The sequence below is a fragment of the Chiloscyllium plagiosum genome, chromosome 26, assembly GCF_004010195.1.
Source record: "Chiloscyllium plagiosum isolate BGI_BamShark_2017 chromosome 26, ASM401019v2, whole genome shotgun sequence".
NCBI lineage: Eukaryota > Metazoa > Chordata > Chondrichthyes > Orectolobiformes > Hemiscylliidae > Chiloscyllium > Chiloscyllium plagiosum.
In genome coordinates, this window is record NC_057735.1 from 37,086,001 (window position 1) to 37,105,157 (window position 19,157).

At 42.3% G+C, this 19,157-nt stretch overlaps 1 protein-coding gene across 8 annotated transcripts in view; it reads left to right on the forward strand.

Moving 5' to 3' along the window:
- Window positions 1-19,157, forward strand: part of LOC122563251 (alpha-1,3-mannosyl-glycoprotein 4-beta-N-acetylglucosaminyltransferase C-like) — a 168,500-nt gene that overhangs the window by 127,841 nt on the left and 21,502 nt on the right. For 3 of the 8 annotated variants that reach the window (XM_043716882.1, XM_043716879.1, XM_043716883.1), the window contains one exon: window positions 2,491-2,571. The exons of the other annotated variants lie outside the window; for them this stretch is intronic. The gene's annotated coding sequence lies outside the window, so the exon portion shown is untranslated. The remainder of the gene's footprint in view (window positions 1-2,490; window positions 2,572-19,157) is intronic. 8 annotated transcript variants of the gene reach the window in all.

A 19,157-nucleotide genomic window follows, 5' to 3' on the forward strand; every position in this document is an offset into this window, starting at 1 on the left:
ACTAGGTAACATCGTCAGTGAGCCTCCGAATGAAGTACTGGTGGTGTTGCCCACTTTCTATTCATATGTTTGAGTTTCCTTGTGTTGATGATGTCATTTCCTGTGGTGACATCATTTCCTATGGTGATGTAATTTCCAGTTCTTTTTCTCAGGGGGTGACACATGGGATCCAAGTCAATGTGTTTGTTGAGAGAGTTCTGGTTGGAATGCCATGCTTCTAGGAATTCTCGTTCATGTCTGTTTGGCTTGTCCTAGGATGGATGTGTCGTCCCAGTCAAAGTGGTGCCCTTCCTCATCTGTATGTAAGGATACTAGTGAGAGTGAGTCATGTCATTTTGTGGCTAGTTGGTGTTCATGTATCCTGGTGGCTAGTTTTCTGCCTGTTTGTCCAATGTCTTGTTTGTTACAGTTCTTGCAAAGTATTTTGTAAATGATATTAGTTTTGCTCATTGTCTGTATAGGGTCTTTCAAGTTCATTTGCTGTTGTTTTAGTGTGTTGGTGAGTTTGTGGGCTACCATGATGCCAAGGAGTCTGAGTAGTGTGGCAGTCATTTCTGAGATGTCTTTGCTGTCAGGGAGAGTGGCTAGGGTTTGTTGCTGAGAAATCGGTGGACTGTATTCATTGCGTACCCGTTCTTTCTCCCCATCGTGATGGCTTCAAGGTCCCCGACCATACTAGCTGTGAGACAGAACACAACATTGTTGTTTAAGGTTCAATAAGAATTTTTACAAAGATGTTCTGGTTGGACAAAGGCATTCATGAAAGATAATTAGTAGCAGAAAATGAATGGATGCATATTGAAGAAATATTTTACATAAAAGTGACTGGTCATTGGCTGAAATTATACGATTTCTTTCCCATGATTATATCATATGTAGATGCAATATTTGGTTTATGTTATTATAAATAGTGACATCTTTATTAAATCTATAAAGATGCTCAACTTTATAAACAAAAAAAAACAAACTGCAATTAGGGGACAGACTTGGGTCTGATACCGTAACAACTGCAGGGAATCTTCGATTTTTTGCACACATCCCCTACCCTGAGAGACCAATCCAATTGGAGTCACTCATGTTAGAGACTATATTGCAAATGAATTATTCATTGACTATTATAATTAACCAGAAATATTTAGGAAATGAATGATGTTTTAATTGATCAGTAGAGTTGGTATTGCAGGTATTATTTCCTCTATATAACTGTTGGTACATTATTTTCCAAATGCCTTCAAGGATAATGTCAAATTGTGTGTGTCCATCTAGTGTACTAATGGAGCAAACATGGGGAATTAACATCCCTGTTTACCTTGATCAGAAACTAATTTCCATTTAATCTTTTTGGAAAAATAGATGAAACAAATAGAGCAGGTACTTCAAAACAGGTAGCAGGTCGATTAGTATCTATAGAGCGTAGAACACGTGGTCATCTTTTAGATACTGTGCTCCCTCAAAATTGTTATGAGTTGCCCATTATGTTTTATTTATGTTCTTTGCAATGTGGCATTGGTCATTTTGAGTAAATTGCATTAGTTTCAAGTTTCTTGCCTGATACATTGGAACTGATATTTACAATGACCAAAAATGTATGAATTACAGATTTTGTCCGGACTTGTCCGACCTGCCCAGCTCCTTTTCCACCTATCCACTCCACCCTCTCCTCCCTGACCTATCACCTTCATCTCCTTCCCCACTGACCTATTGTACTCTATGCTACTCTCTCCCCACCCCCACCCTCCTCTAGCTTATCTCTCCACGCTTCAGGCTCTCTGCCTTTATTCCTGATGAAGGGCTTTTGCCCGAAACGTCGATTTTGCCTGTCCTCGGATGCTGCCTGAATTGCTGTGCTCTTCCAGCACCACTGATCCAGAATCTGGTTTCCAGCATCTGCAGTCATTGTTTTTACCAGATAAGATTTATGCTCTAGCCTTTGAAATGGGATATAGTCTCTAGGTTGTGTTTAGGGGAATGGTTTGTGATTGATGTAAAATCCAATGACAAAGCTAAACAAAGTTGGCAGAAGAGTCTTTGATTTGTATAAAGGTGTAACATTATTATGAAATGCCTTTGATATTCTTTTTTGCTATAAAAAGGTGACCATAGAAAGCTGCTGCATTGTGTTTGCAAAATTCTGCTACATGTTGCTTAATAATGCTGTGATATCTCTAGTAAATCATTCACTCATGCGCCTGTTATTTCCATTCTCCATGGTGTTTGACCAGAGGATGAAACCCCACTGCTGCTGTCAAATATACTCTTTACATTGAAGGGTTTAGCGCAAAATAGTATATTTCAAGCCAATTCCTGTTGTGTTCAACAACAATGAACTTCAATGTTAACTAACATGCTTTAGTGGTCAGGTTCTGATGGTGGTAGTTAGCAATTAAGAGTGACCAGTTTATAAAGAGGATTATGCCAAAGTATCTCACCAAAAACATGAAGGAACAAGTCTTTTTCTTTTTTCCCTCCCACTGGCCTTCAATTTTGCAGGAGTAAGATTTGCACAGCCAGCCAATGTGGAGAGGTGGCAGCTGCCCACCAGAAGCTCACCCAAACAGCTGTTTTTTGCAGGTAAGCCTGGGTAGTGAGTGTCGCCAAGCTTTTTCCCATGGGGCCGAGGAAGACAGATACCATTGCAGCTAAATGTAACTTTCTCTTCACCTCTGCATAATGCATGTATGGTTTCTAATACAAGTCACTTAAGAGTGATCAGAGAAGATATCTGATAAATTATTCTCCATAGGGAAGGAACACTGCAGCCAACAATGTGGTCCGTTCACATGTAGTACTTGTGTTAACACCACTGCCAGTATGCCCTATTTGTAAGCACTCATAACATTGGGTGGTTCTTGAGACAGGTGTCTTGAGATTTATTAGCAATGTTAACTATTTGTATTGCTATAATATTCTGTGTTTATTGATGTGACTCTACACTGCATACAAATAACTGACTAACTTAACACACTACAATGACTCCATTGCACTAAGGTGGGGGTACCCTTTATATCATATTTGTGATGTTGTGTAACTGGCTTGAAGATACACTTCATGTCTGGTCTGGAATCTATACAATAGTACTAATGCTTCAGATCAGCTAAATTAGCACAGAATAAAATTGAAGTAGACTGCCACACAGTATTTAAAAAGCAACCCCCCTGGGGAGGGCTCCATCCTAAATTGAATTCCTGATTTGATTTTGCCTTTTTGTAGTTAGTCACATTTCCCAAATGTGACTGTATTATTGGTTCTGTTTCAATTGATTCAGCAAAACCTACCGCCTGTTGGGATTTTGGGAAAGTGTGTGGCGTGGTATAGCTTAAACGCCTGAAAATCACTTATATTGCACAATGCCTCAGCCCAGAGAGAAATTGAAGTTCTGACTGAGGGTTTTTTTAAATGTGACAGTGAAGACTTTTAGATTAAGAATTTTGCTGTGATGTACCAAATCTGTATAAATTACACATTTCATCTGGTGTCTTATTGTGAATGCCATAATTGATTGAACATTGAGTTTTTACTAGGGAGAGCTCTAATTAGACTTTAATGGGGAGTACACTTCTCTGCTGAACAATTGTATTTTCCCAGACAGTACATGAGGCATACTGTCTTACAGAATTATTCGTAGTGTTTTTATTCAACTATTATGCTGACAGGGAGAAAGCTCTGATTAATACAACCCATAATCTGCTTCTTCACTGAGCTTCATCGGTCCTGAAGATCTATATTGATGTAATGTCTCACAGTCCAGTCACACCCTGAATCCATTCATCTGTGAGATTTTATTAGCTATTTGAGTGGTGAGGTATCACAGACAAGATCTTGCTATTTTACACTTGTTCCAGTACTATAAGGGACTGGCAGACTCTAAATTTGCTGGTTTGTGTTAGGCAGATGGAAAGTGGATATTCCAGGAGTAATGCCACTGGTGAAACCACTTAGTTTTAAGGAAAACAGAGTTTATTTGCAAGATTACTGAATAAAACGGAAACAACTAAAAACACAATACCTCCCCCCCCGCCCCACCACGAATAAGCTAACCTTTTTGAAAACCCAACAGATGATCCCAACGTAATGATGCTGTTCCAAATATTTGCAACAAACCCCATAAACACTGCTTGGCACAAAAGGTAAAATCGAACACAGGGTCTTACAGGAGAGAAGTCAGAGAGAGAGTACCAGCCTGAACCTGCTTCTGAGAGTCCAGCAGCTGCTTCCACACTACTGCGAAAACCAAACCAAACCAGAGAAAAGCCGAGCTGGGAGAACTGACCACACCACTTTCATTGTACAAGTGTTTTTTTTTAAACTTGAAAGCCTTCTGTCTGAGGTGGTAACTGTTAGCTATTATCAAATTGACCCTAAAACCCTTCAATCCCAGACTTTTTGGAATCTGTGTCATTTACAACCTCATTGGAAAAAAAGCCAAGCACTGCATAACCTTGTTAAAGGATTAGCTTTGTTACACCTTTTCTCTCCTCCCGCCCCCCCCCCACCTTTTTAAAAAAGAATGAGCCATCAATATCCAAAGGTGGCTTCATTTTGAAACCCCTTAAGCGTAAATTGTTGGTACTCTACACACGCACATTATATTGACTATAAACATGCACAACTACATTCCATTTCAGTCTGTTGTACTCTTGCCAACAAAGGCCTCCATTTCTCATTCAACTGTCAACCTTGCATTGGCAATCATGTTTTCCTGTTCTGCCACTTGCAGCCATTCAATTTGAAAATCATGCAACAACAAGCTCCATCAGTCTGGCATTTTTGTCCTTAAATTTCTCCACCAATTTCAATGGGTTATGATTAGTGTATATGATTGTCTCAGATAAGTTATTGGTAACACAAACACTGAAATATTGTAATGCCAAAACCAAGCTCAAAGTCTCCTCCTCAACCATTGAATATTTCTGCTGATGAATGTTCAACTTCCTGGAAAAATACCCGATAGGTCTTTCTATCTTCTTGTTGTCTTGAAAGAGCACAGCACCAACATTCTCATCACTTGCATCAATAGCCACCTTGAGTGAAGCAGCCGCACTGCTAAAATTTGGTACTGCTCTTTTTAAACTGATAGAATCAAAAGGTGTAGTGCCGGAAAAGTAGTCCACTTCCGAGCAGCAGGAGAGTCAATGTTTTGAGCATAGTTCGGCGATACGAAAGCCAAAATTGCTTTTGCTTTTTCTGACAAAGGTATCTGCCGGTATCCTCTGAGCAAGTCCAACTTAGAAATAGAAGTTGCTTGTCCCACTTTCTCAACACAGCCTTCCACAGCTGAATTGGATATGCATCAGTCATTGTAACTGCATTGACTTCATGATAGTCCACACATAACCGTTGGGTACCATCTGGTTTTGGCACCATTACTTTGGCTGAACTCCAGTCACTGTAACTCACTTCATCTCGAAGCATGTGTTCAATCTCCTTTTGAACCTTTGCCAACTTTAGAGGGTCATGCCTATAAGGATATTGCTTATCTCCTTATATCTACATCATGTATAATTAGGTTAGTGCTTCCCAGCTTATTTCCACTTATCTCCTCATGTGATAGTAATAACTCTTTTTCAGGTCATTTTGATTTTCCTCTGGAAGGTAACTCCATAATTTATCACAATTTTTGACAACTTCCTCATTATCCAGTTTAATTTGAGGAATGTCCAATGCAGAATCTTCTGAACTTGGTTCTTTCCTCTGTGTTGCAATCAATAACACGTCCTCCTCTTGCATACCTTTCCTGTCAAAATTCCTTTTGAGCATATTTATGATAGGAACCTCATGAAGAGCCCAAGCCCAAAAAGGTGATTTTCCTGCTCCTTGGATGCTGCCTGACCTGCTTTGCCTTTCCAGCACCACACACTCGACTCTTTTAAAAGGTTCCTCAAGTTCAGGATTAGCGATTAAAGCTGTGGGTTTTATTCCTGTTTGTGGTTTTCCGATTACCTGACATGTATAACATTCAACTACATCCTTGTGCAGTCCAGGCCAATAAAAATCTTTTCATATTTTAGCTTTAATTTTTCTTACTCTTCAATGACCCCCTAGAGGTAGCTCATGCGCTACTCGCAACACCTTTCTATAACCTGCTGACAATACAATTTGATGTACTTCTGCCCATTTCTCATCTGCCTGGATATGTGATCGTCTCCACTTCCTCCGTAAGATGTCAAATTTAAGATACTAACATTAAGGGATACATTTGGATTCCTTTTGTGTATGCCTTTTAATGCAATTGATTTAAGATTTATCTTCCTGCTGTAACTAAGTTAATTTATCTGAGCTAAAGATGTCTATATTATTAGCTATCTGCTCCTGGCTTGTCTCAACCATCTGATCAAACAGGCTCTCTGCTAATTCCACTTCAACTTTCTTGTATGTACTCTTTGATCTCTCCGGTTTCAATTGGTGACTTTTTGACCTCTTTACCACACAGTCAGGAAAAATCCCCGGCTATGTATCCTGCAATAGTTCTGTTGCCTGAGTTTCCACTGGCTTTTCAACCAGAGTATGTGGCACTCCTACCAGTGATTCAGTTATATCATTAGCAAGGACAAATTGTATTCCTGGAGCTGAAGGTTTGTCCAGTACTCCTACCACGAATTCTCCATTCCTCAGTTGGCACTCTTAACTCACTTTAAAAATTGAGTGCTTTTTGTCTCACCGTGAATTCCCGTTACTAGTACCTTTTCTGGCAATAGACCTTCAGAAGCACATATCTCCTCCCCTTTCAGCATCACAGACTGAGCGGATCCTTTGTCTCTTAATATTGTAACCTCTTTACCTGCTGCTCCTGGCCTACATGAATAAACATTATCTTTGCAGGTATATGGTTTAAAAAGACCTGACACTTCCTCCTTAACCAGCTTGTACATTCTGGTACATTGTTCTAGCCTCCACTGTGCTTTCTGTTACCACTCCAACAAAATTCACTGGCTTATCCTGTTTTCCTACATCAGACTTCCCAGTGCTTTTCCTAACCCACCAACACTGATTTCATATGGCCTACTTTATTGCAGTGAAAACACTTGAGCTTTTTAACTTCACTGTCCCTTCAAGGGTTTCCTTTTGATCTTGTAAGTTACCCTTATGATCTTCACTGAGATCTATCTTTCCCTTTCCACGTGAGGATTTCTCTTTTCCCCAGTTTCTATCCCTCATGGATTGAAATTGATTTTGGAAGCCAAACTTTGCTTCATGAACCAACTCCTAATCATCAGCCGTTTTAGCTGCTAATCTTGCCGTTTTCCGTTCCTGCTCTTCCACATGAGTTTGCACTACTTCAAGAAGTGATATTTTGAACTCAAAAATAACTATCTCTCTAAAAGCATTGTGGATTTGACCAGGGTCCCACCTTAGGTTCCTGAAAAGTTGTTTGTAAGCTTCTGGCACTAGCTCATATGCACTTAAGATAGCTTTCTTCACCACCTCATATGCCCCAGATACTTCCTGTTAAAGTGATGCAAATAACGTACCATCTGAACCTACAAGTTTTATTTGGATCAACAAACCCACTGGCCACTGCATTTGTTTAGCCACTTTTTCAAATGAATGAGATGAAAAAGGCTTTCACATCCTTCTCATCAAATGTAGGCAATACTTGAATATATTTAATCAGTTTCTCACTAGGCCTTTGACTACCATGGGATTTGCTCAACCTCACTCTCTTCCTCATTAAGTTTGCCTTCAGCCTTCATCTCCATCCTTTTTGCTGACATTCTTGTCTAAGTGCCAATTTCTGAAGTTCAAACTCCCTCCCCCTCTCTGTCGCTGTCTCTCTTTTTCTATCTCTGTATCTCTCTTCCTCTTCCCTCTGAATTTAGTTGTGAGAATATTGAATGAAACACAAACAACAGCAAACAGAATATCAAATAACTTAGACTGTCCGAAAAGCCAACAGATCACTCCAACGTACTGATGCTGTTCCAAATACTTGCAACAAACCCTATAAAGAACCTTTGGCACTAAAGGTAAAAACCAAACACAGGTCCTTACGGAGACAAAGAGACAGACAACCTGGACCTACTTCTACTTGTGCTTTTTCCACAATACTACTAAAAACCAGAGAAAAGCTCAGCAGGGAGAATTGGCCACTCCCCTTTCATTGTACAAGTGTGTTTCTTAAACATGAAAGCCTTCTGCCTGAGGCAATATCTGTTAGCTATTATTAAAGTGGCCCTAAAACCCTTCAATCCCAGACTTTTCAGAGTCTTTTTATTTACGACCTCATGGGGATGGGGGGGGGGGGTGGGGGTGGAAAACTAAGGACCCCATAACCTTGTTAAAGGAGCAGTTTTGTCACAACCATCCCACCAATTTTCATATCGTTGTCATCTGCAATTGGCAATGGCCATTGATCCTGGTGTGGCACTGAGCTGCTGGCCTCTGGAGGTAAGACCTCATCCTGGAAGTCCTGCTTTATAGTAGTTAAAGAACCGTTTGAAAAATTAGACCATGGCAACCAGGCAAATGAAAAAAACATTTAGATTGGAGAATGGGCTGCCCAGCCTAAGGTGAAATCTTTTTACAGCATTTAGTTATGATGTGAATGTACTGCCTGAGAGGAAGCAGAGTCCACTGTGGCTTTCAAAAGGAAATTGAATCAGCAAAGAACTTTCCAGAACTGAAGAGAAAAGATGTGGTAACAGAATGAAATGATCCTTGCAAAGAGTCAACACAAACATGATGTGGGCTGTCTGGTTTCCTATGCAGTAAACATTCTGTGATTCTATTAGTACATTGCTGTGGTACCTAACTGTATGTACAGTGGCTACACTTCAATAAATATTTCATTCAGTTTAAAAAGCACTTTGGCACAACTGAAGGTGTGTGGAACTCCCCCCATTCTGGACCATTTAAGTAAAAGAAACTGTAAAGATAAAGAAATTATGATATGAAAAGAAAGACAGTATAGCAAAGAATTCCCTGTTGCATAGAAATGTGCAAATCTACTTTTAAGGGCAACAAGTACGAGATTATTTTTGTTTAGTCTTTAGTTTTCCTGTTTGAAGACAGCTGGTATTTAAATCAAATGGCCTGTTGTAAAGTGGTGATCTTGTGAAATCTGAGAATGAATGTCAGTTTTCATTCAACTTACTAACAATGATGTATACCATACATCCATTGAGCCACCTGACACAGAAGTAATGTTTCATGAAAAATACATTGGGATGGCAGCAGTATGATGGGTTTTGTAATGTGATATCAATATTAACCAATGAAGCAGAAGCGAAGCAGCAGGCAGAGAGACATAAGGAAATCAGTGGAGGTAGGTCAGAATACACTCAAGTCCCCAAAAAAAGAGAGAAAGTGAAGTGTTACATTTGACCTGACATTTGTAATTTACTCAAGTTTCTATAATTGTGAGGAAACCATGGAAACAATTTCATTACTTCCACATCTGTGTTGAAGTGAGGAAGAGGAAATAAAAAGTGAAATAGCAAAATTATTGAGGTGTACAAAACAAGTCTGATTGTGACAATGGGTGCATTTGGCAAGATGTTAAATGTGACTGAACACACTTTCCTGTATTTTTTCTAGCTGCTAGCTTTTTATTTTCTCTCCCACCCTTTCACATGTATCTTGACCTGAATATGAAAGGAAGACCATATTAGTCAGTGATGTAATCTGACGTTTGAATGACATCAACTGTTACCATAGCAACCATGACTTCTTAAATCCTAACAGCAAACAGACTACATTTTAGATTAGATTACATTACTTACAGTGTGGAAACAGACCCTTCGGCCCAACAAGTCCACACCGACCCGCTGAAGCGCAATCCACCCAGACCCATTCCCCTATATTTACCCCTTCACCTAACACTACGGACAATTTAGCATGGCCAATTCACCTAACCTGCACATTTTTGGGTTGTGGGAGGAAACCAGAGCACCTGGAGGAAACCCACGCAGACACTGAGAGGATGTGCAAACTCCACACAGTCGCCTGACATGGGAATTGAACCCGGGTCTCTGATGCTGAGAGGCAGCAGTGCTAACCACTGTGCCACTGTGCCGAAAGCATTCAAATCCACCCAAGCCATCAAGTAATATTCCACATGCCAGCTTCTTACATATTTTTAAACTTCTAAGGTTACGTTAACTTCTCCATTCCATTCCATCTCAATTTAGAATAAAACTGGGCCCAAGTATTCCAAACCCATGGAAAGTAGAATGTTGAAATGACCTTAGCAGATTCAGTGAATACTTTAACATTTTCATCTGCCTTTTCTCATAGAATCTTTTTTTAAACCATTTTGCATGTGAGATGTATGTATTTTCTTACTTCAATTTGGACAATCGCTCAAAGTAATTTCAGAAGCAAGCTTTATTCAGAGTTTGAAATAAAGAAACCACTTAATATCCCATATCTGCCCTAGAGGGTTTGAAAATTTAATGTCTCACAATATTAGGACATAGTATTTAGATACAGATGAAGAGAAAAGCAATAGAGTTACAGTGTATAATTATCTCCATTGTTCTTTAATGGTGGGCATGTCATTTCTTAGATGTGTTGATTTTTGTTGAAGTTTAGTGTCTTGAAAGCAGAGGTTTCTAAGTTACCGAGAGGCTTTTTATAATTGCATTTCCAGGAGGCTGTTGGGCAAGTTTGAACAGGTTAGTGAATGTCAGACAATATTATTGTTTATTACCTCTGTGGCATCGTTGACTTGCAACTTTTTCAGTGGGTCTTCTGATGGAATCTGATATGCTTCTGTCTGTTCACATTTGCTATTACTTTTAAAGTAGACAAGATGACTTCCAAACCATGTCACTTACACCAGATCAGGCACCATTTTTTCAAAGAAAAGGGTTGTGTTCATGATAAATCCTGTTTGTTGCTTGCCATTTTGAAATGCACCCCGTCTAGGAGCTTTGGCCATGATGAAGCAGCAAGCAGATATTTTGAGCCCTGATTTCAGTCACTGCGATCCATTTTGGAGATCTGCCCAAGAGAATGATTGGTATTTTCTCTTTATAGAATCTGTGTGCACTCTGGCTGTGCATTTCCCTCATCGTATAGAAGACATCAAGAATCCGATGCATCAAAGCATATTGTAAATCACTTTGTCAGCAGAGGGATCATGACCACGGTGCTCTTTGTGTTTCTGATTTACAATTCAGATAATGTCCTGTCCTTTTATGTCCCCCCTTGGATAGTGAAATTTTATACGTAATGCATATCTTATCCACAGCAATGTGTGTCTACAGCAGGCACTAGAGAGCCACCATATTTAATGGAAGTAATTGTGTGGTTATAGGCCCTCTGGTAGTCGGACTCAAATATCTCCTAATGATTCCAAACCTCAGAAAATTGAAATGTGACTTTATTGGTCTGTACTGATTTATGACTTGAAGAGGGATTTATTGCTGCAATGAGGAAATTCTGCTTTATATATAAAAAGGTGGACTTTGTATCTATACCTTGTATATGCACTTTATACACTCCTTTTCATAAGTTTTCACAGGTTATTGGAGACTTAGTCCAGTAGCCAATATATGATCAAGTTCTTGTTGTCTATTTGAAGACCTTTTGCGGCAGGTTCTCTTCAAGTATTAATGCCCTATTGAGTAGCCTTTGCCAGTTCCAAGCTGCTGCAGGCCAGTAGATGTGCTGACCAGATCCTCAAGAAAACCTCAATTCATTTCACAAAATGCTGCACATAATTTGAAAGGGTGGTGAATTCTGCATACAATTTCAACCAATTCACCAATGCACATCTCTTCGGTTTAAGCAAACTTCAGGTGAACTCGGGCTTGTATTTTTCAAATTTTCATTTGATAATATCATGACATTTCAGAGCCCAGCAGTCTTTGAATATAAGAACTCAATGCTTTGATGGTTGAAACTGATTTCTCTTGCAGACCCCTTCACTTTTAGAGTCCGAGTTAGAGGTTTACAGCATTGGAAGCAGGCTCTTCGGCCCAACTGGCCCATGGTGCCCCCTCTCCAGTTTTTACAATTAAACTAGGCACATTTGCCTGCGTTTGGTCCATATCCCTCCATACTTATCCCATCTACATACCTGTCCCAATGTTTCTTAAATGACAAAATTGTATTTGCCTCCACCATGACCTCTTGCATCCTGTTCCAGACATTCACCACCCTCTGTGTGGGAAAAATTGCCTCTCTGGACCCTTCTGTATCTCTCCCCTGTCACCTTACACCTATGCCCTCTAGTTTTAGACTATTTTACCATGGGAAAAAAACTGTTGGCTATCTACCTTATCTATGCCTCACATGATCTTATAGATATGTACAAGGTCACCCTTCTGTCGCCTATGGTCCAGGGAAAGCAGTCCCAGCTTATCCAACCTCTCCTTATAGCTCAAACATTCCAGTCCAGATAGCAACTTAGTAAATATTTTCTGTACTCTTTCTAGTTTAATAATATCCTTTCCATAGCAGGGTGACCAGCACTGCACATAATACTCCAAATGTGGCCTCACCAGTGTCTTGTACAACTCCTATATTTAATGCTCTGACCAATGAAAGCTAGCATGCCAAAAGCTGCTTTCACCACTTCGTCAATTGTGACTTGATTTTCAAGGAGCTATGCACCTGTACCCCGACATCTCTTTGTTCTATAACACTTCCCAGGGCCCAACCATTTTCTATGTAAGTCCTGTCCAGGTTTGATCTACCAAAATGCAACTTCTTACATTTTATGTAAATTAAACTCCATCTGCCATTCCTCAGACAACTGGCAACTAGCTGATCACAATCTTGCTGTATTCCCAGATAACCTTCACTGTCTGATATACCACCACTCTTGGTATCATCTGCAAACTGACGAATCATACCTCCTAAATTCTCATCCAAATCATTTATATAAATGACAAGTAACAGTGGACCCAGCACTGATCCCTGTGACACACCACTGGTCACAGGCCTCCAGTTTGGGGAAAAAACAGCCCTCTACCTTCTACCTTCAAGCCAATTTTGTATCCAATTGACCAGGTCGTCTTGGATTCTGTGAAATTTAACCTTACTCAACAAGCCTCCATGTGGTGCCTTGTCAGAGGTCATTCCAAAGTCCAATTAGACAATGCCTACTACACTGCCCTCATCTACCTCTTCGTCACCCCATCAAAAAAAGTTCAATCAAATTCGTGAGCCACAATTCCCCACATACTAAGCCATGCTGACTATCCCAAATGCCTGTAGATCCTGTCACTCAGAATGCCCTTTAACAACTTACCCAAAGATTTTAAGCTCACCGGTCTGCAGTTCCCAGGCATCTCTCTGCAGCCTTCCTTCAGTATTGGCACAACACGAGCCACTTCACCCTTGGCTGTCGATGACACAAATATCTACACTATGGGCCACGCAATTTCCTACCTAGCCTCCCACAATGTTCTGGGGTGCATCTCTTCAGGTCCCAGCGATTTATATACCTTAAGGTTTAAGACTTCCAGCACCATCTCTTCTGTAATGTGTACTCTCTTCAAGACATCACTATTTATTTCCCTAAGTTCGCTTATGCCCATGCCACAATCGAGTGCCCACTTCTCATGAGGCCAGAACATTGAGTTATTATATCAGCAATAAGGTTAACAGGAGTTACAGTTACCAGAAGATTGTGCCTACAGTGTCTGTGTTTTATAGGCATATGTGAATGTTAGCTTTTCCCCACAGGTAACCTTAAAGGAACAAGCCATGAGAAATACTGTTCTATTGTAGCTGCCACAATCTGAATTTGTTAAAAGTAAAGTTGCTATAGTTCTCCAGGACCATAGGTTGCTCTCTCACTGAAGAGAGATGACTGGTGGTAGTTTAACCTATGGGTCACCACTCACTGTGGATCCATGTGGGAGCTTCAGGGTCCATAACTGACTGTGGAGGGTTTGTGAGAGTAGGGTGGGTGAGTGAACAAACCTCTGGGGCAGGCGAGTCCAAGTATATTGCTGGCCCCAGTGGGTAAAGGCGAATAAATATTGAGAATCCAGATGTAGAGGGACGGAAAAGAAGGCATGTTGTAGATCAATGGTGGTAAAGATACAGGCATCAGCAGGTATGCAGCTTAATATGGTAACCAGGTTTGGGACAAGGGGGTATAACGGTGCCACATTCTCATTGATCTTCCTTCGGTCCTGCACCAGCCACCAGTCCTGTTGGCCTGGTTTGGGAACTGGAAAGATCTGGGTGTTGCAAAGAGATTTGCATTGGGACCAGGATACTTTGTGCCAGAAAAGTGTCAATGAGGGCCTGGATTCCCTGTTCTGCCTCAGGTTTAATGGAATACTGTGTGGGATCGAAGGCAAGCTTTGATTCACTTTTAATTCTATTTGCAGCAGAGGACAAGCCAACTTCATGCTTAGAGGCAGCCCACAGATGGGTTTCAAAATCATGGGTTGGGTCTACAGAGGATGTGTAGTGGGCCAGGATGCCGACCTTGTGTTGTGGGATTTTTCCCAGTATTTCAAATGGCCCTCTGTGAGGTGTTACTACAGTCCCCAGGTGTTGGAAGTAAATTATGTCAGTGTGTAAGCAAGGTGGCCCACATCTTTAGGTTTATACCGTGGGCCGATGGTTCGAGTGATGTGGGACTACCAACCCCTTCTGTCACCACAGGTAGTGTGGGATTTGAACAAGATAAGCAGAGCCTTACTTACCCTCGACCTCACCGACAACCGAAATGGAGAATCCCGTGCCCTCAAACGGAGTGTAATACTAGTTATGTTCTGTGGAGCATCCAGTGGAGTCATAGCAAACCGTCACATGGTGGTCTGGGGTTGGGAGCGGCAGTATGAAGGCAAATTGTTCAATGCTGTGTCCCCACTGGGGGACCGCAAACTGGGGGTATTGCATCTGGCCATGCAGTCCCACTGCAATGCCCTCATCCGTACAGATGATCTCGAACCCTGCCTGCCATGTTCCATCTGATCTTTACTGTTACTGTGAAGGAAATCGAGCAGACTCGTCCGCAGAACTCAGCCTCCAGCGGAGGATTTAGAATAAAAAGCTGCTTGTTCCTTCAAACCCGGCGAGTGCCATGGTCTAGCCTGATAGCTGAAATCCCCTATCCCTCACAACTGCCTGATCGAGGGTGGAATTGGTTACCCCTGTATCTATCATAAATAGGATTGGCATTCCAGCTGTCCACAGGGTAATATAGGGTTCCTACTGAGGGGACGTGCTGACAACTGGGAGGTTACTGTTTGTGAATCAAGCAAACGGATTGTTAGAGGTGAAACGAGTCTGGGGTGGCAGGTCCGGGCCTGGATAGTCCGGTTCTGGACGAAGGGGGCATTTGGCCTTCCAGTGACTGGGCCTCCCACAGTTGAAACACTGGCCTGGCTGCCTCACTGGGAATCCACCCCGCAAGGTCCCCATAGGAAGAGGTGACTTGGTGGGTGTCGCTGGACCGGCATTTGGGGGAGAGTTTGTGACCAGGGGCAATCCCGGTTCCACTAGAATTCATTAGTACTGACAGCATTCGTGGGGCAGCAGAACAAACTCTGTTTTTGGGTGAGATTTGGAGCATTGCTTGGGGTCATTCTAACCTTCCCAGTAATACATAAGGGCTCTTCTCATCTGGGACCTGGTGTTTTCAGAACAGTCCATATTGTTCGTGTATATCATGTCAGCAAGACTTGAGGGGACACATTTGTAGAACCATCGAATTAAACAATGGTGAGTCCTTCCCGGAGTTAAAAACTTGATCCCCAGCAAAGGTCCATAGCAAGCAACAAATCTCTCCCAGAAGTCTCCCCGGAATCTCCCACCTTGGATTTGCAGTCTAGGACCTTGCTAATGGCTTTGGTTTAATGGGATGCTGTGGGATCAAAGGCAGGCTCTGGTTCACTTTTAATTGTAGTTGCACTGGAGGACAAGGGGTATAGCCTTTTAAGGGGCTGTTGCAGGGTGCGTTCTAATGACTGGACAATTTGATTCACCTGAGTGTCGTCTTTGAATCTGTCGTTTAAATCCTCGTGGGTGAGGACCGGGCCCTTTCCATTGCTCTCACCCATCTGCTCCTGCCCCATTTAGTTACTTCTTCTGGTGACAAAGTCATGCAGCAAAGGGCAAACAGATCCCGGGGTGTTGCATTATACATTTGAATGGTGCGCTGGAAGTACTGAGCGAATTGGGCAGGCTTATCTTTACGGTCTGGTGCCTGATTCATTATCATGATCATCTCTTGGGGTTTCCACAGGATGTAAACCCTGACAGCAGATGGCTCATCTTCCTCATCTGCTTTGGGCTCTGGAAACTGCCTGATGGGGACTATATTTTCGGGGTGACGAGGAGCTGGTGACCTCCAGTGCAGAGATCACAGGGTTCCACAGATTTCCCAGCGCGCGCGTTTTAACCCGGTTGGCTATGCAAGATCTCTCTGGGCTTTGTTATGGTGGCAGGGAGGGGGTGGGGGGTGTTTCAACTGGTGCTCTCGGCTCTCTCCCCATTCTTCCTCGATCTCCGTGTCATTCCCTCCCTCCCTTAAACAGGTATGCCAGACCTGAACTCAGGATCCTGAGAAGTGCTTTCGTTCTCCTTGCAGTGCTGCCGCTGTAACCCTTCTAGTTTATCTTCCCCAGCTTTAGCCTCTTTGCACTGTTTCTCCTATTCCCTTTTTCACCTACCATCCACCCATTCGCATTCTGCCTTCAGCACCTTCCAGCCCTTCAGAGTCCCATCTGCTGTTAACACCTCCATCTGCCTGTCACACGCGTTATTTCTCCAGCTGGCTATGAAGATGTCTTGCCATTTGTTATCGGTCCTCTCCTTCCATTCCTTAATAATGGATTTCCACCTTTCACCACAGTTTCTCTTCCAGATCAGGTTCACTGCTTACTCACAGACACCCACACCCCAAGTTTCCCCCAGAGGCCAAATTTTGTGCCCTAGCCTTTTGTTTGGTGCTGCACTTAATTTCCATACATCTTTTTCCTGATCAGGTAAGTATTCGCACATGCTTTGAAGGGGGGGGTGGTCCCCTTCCCAGCCACATCAAGTGATTGTCCCATTATTAGATTACTTAGTGTGGAAACAGGCCCTTTGGCCCAACAAGTCCACACCGACCCTCCAAAGAGCAACCCACCCAGACCCCTACATTTAACCCTTCATCTAACACTACGGATAATTTAGCATGGCCAATTCACCTAACCTGCACATTTTTGGGCTGTGGGAAGAAACCGGAGCAAACCCACGCAGACACTGGGAGAATGTGCAAACTCCACACAGACAGTGGCCTGAGGCAGGAATTGAACCCAGGTCTCTGACTCTGTGAGACAGCAGTGCTAACCACTGTGCCATCGTGCCACCCTTCTGCTTCTCTGCTCTAATGTGAACAAATTTCCACCGACCGTATTAGTACCGTGGGGCAAGAAATTTACCCAGCCTGCTCTCTCTTCTATATATCTATAGATGAATTTCCACTGGCCATATTCAAAAGAGGCAGCTCCCAAGCCAGAATGCGCACAATACAGAGTAGCCAATGTCACCCTGCAGCAATTTAGAGCAACTGGACAACTTTCCTACCTTACAAGCTGAGTCCAGGTGGCTTGTGTGACCTTGTCATGGCACCAGTTCCACGATGCAATGGACAGATCGTCTGGCTGAACATAAGGAGCAGTCTGGGGTAAAACACCCTGGGTGCCCTTACCGCTCTGTTCTGCCCAATTCAGATTTTCAGCCCCGTGAGACGTTCCCTATGTTGAGATCCGAGTCACGGCACCAAACGTTGATGTCCTTTTTTCCCACAAATCCGGACGACACAAGTTTCTGCACAAAGCTAGATGTTTCGTTATCGGACAGCCGGCGAGAGATTCTTAATGTGACCAGAAGTAGTTGTGTGTCTATTTGTGGTGACACTTCTTCACCAATCTCTGCCCTCGACACAACGACAGTATTTTTGATAGGAATAAAACAAAAGGTCTATCAGTCACATAGTCGATTGTCTTTACATGGTTTAGGATAGGCAATTATAAATTTACAAAGTTCGGTGAATGTCGATGTTCTGTGATAACACGTGAATGGATTACTGGGAGTGATTAACGCGTTCTTCATGATCATGTGTTGATGGGAAGAGATTAAAACAGAAGGGTTTTTGCTTGTTCTCAATAAGGGATTCACGTAACTATACAATATGGAGGGGAGGCAAGACTATGGGAGCTGGAGGCAGTTTAACAGGGTTGTGACCAAGGCTATCAGTCTTGTCTGAGAACAAATACCTTTGCCTTAGGCTGCAGAGGAATCCACATGTGTGGCTCCACTGGATTCCTTCTCTAGGATTCAGTCAGCCTCCTTCCTACTGAGATGTTCCCTCTATATTGTAAGAGGACAGACATGCAATTGATACTGCAGTGAGTCTCTTTGGTAGCGGAATGTTTAACCCTTGAGTGCCCAATATGCCTTGAAAGAAGAAAAATATGGAACTGATCCCTTTGTGGCATCCTCACCAGCCTCCACCGCTTCCTCTGGCAACTCATCCTATATACACCATCCTCTGCATGAGACATTTCCCCATTAGGTCCCTTTTTAAAATCTTTCCCATCTCACCTTAAGCCTTATGCCCTCCAGGTCTGGACTTTCCCACCCCAGGGGGAAAAAAATACCTTGTCTATTCAACTTATCCATGTCCCTCATGATTTTATAAACTTCTGTAAGGTCACCCCTCAGCCTGTGATGTTCCAGGAAAATAGTCCATGCCTATTTAGCATCTTTCTATAGCTTAAACTCTCCAACCCAGGTTATATCCTTGTAAATCTTTTCTGAACCCTTTCAAGTTTCACAGCATCATTCCTAAACCAAGCAGACCCAAATTGAGCACCATATTTCAACAGTGGTTTAACCAATGTCCTGTATTGCCACAACTTGACCTTCCAGCTCCTCTACTCAATACTCTGACCAATAAAGGCAAGCATACCAAGCACCTTCTTCACAATCCTATCTGCTTGCAACTCTACTTTCAAGGATCTATGAATCTGCACTCCGAGGGCTCTTTATCCAGCAACACTCCCTAGGACCTTACCATTAAGTGTATAAGTCCTGCTAAGATTTGCTTTCTCAAAATGCAGCACCTTGCATTTATCTAAATTAAACTCCATCTGCCACTCCTCAGCCCATTGGCCCATCTGATTAAGATCTTGTAATCTGAGGTAACCTTCTTCGTTATCCACTACACCTCCAATTTTGGTGTCATCTGCAAACTTACT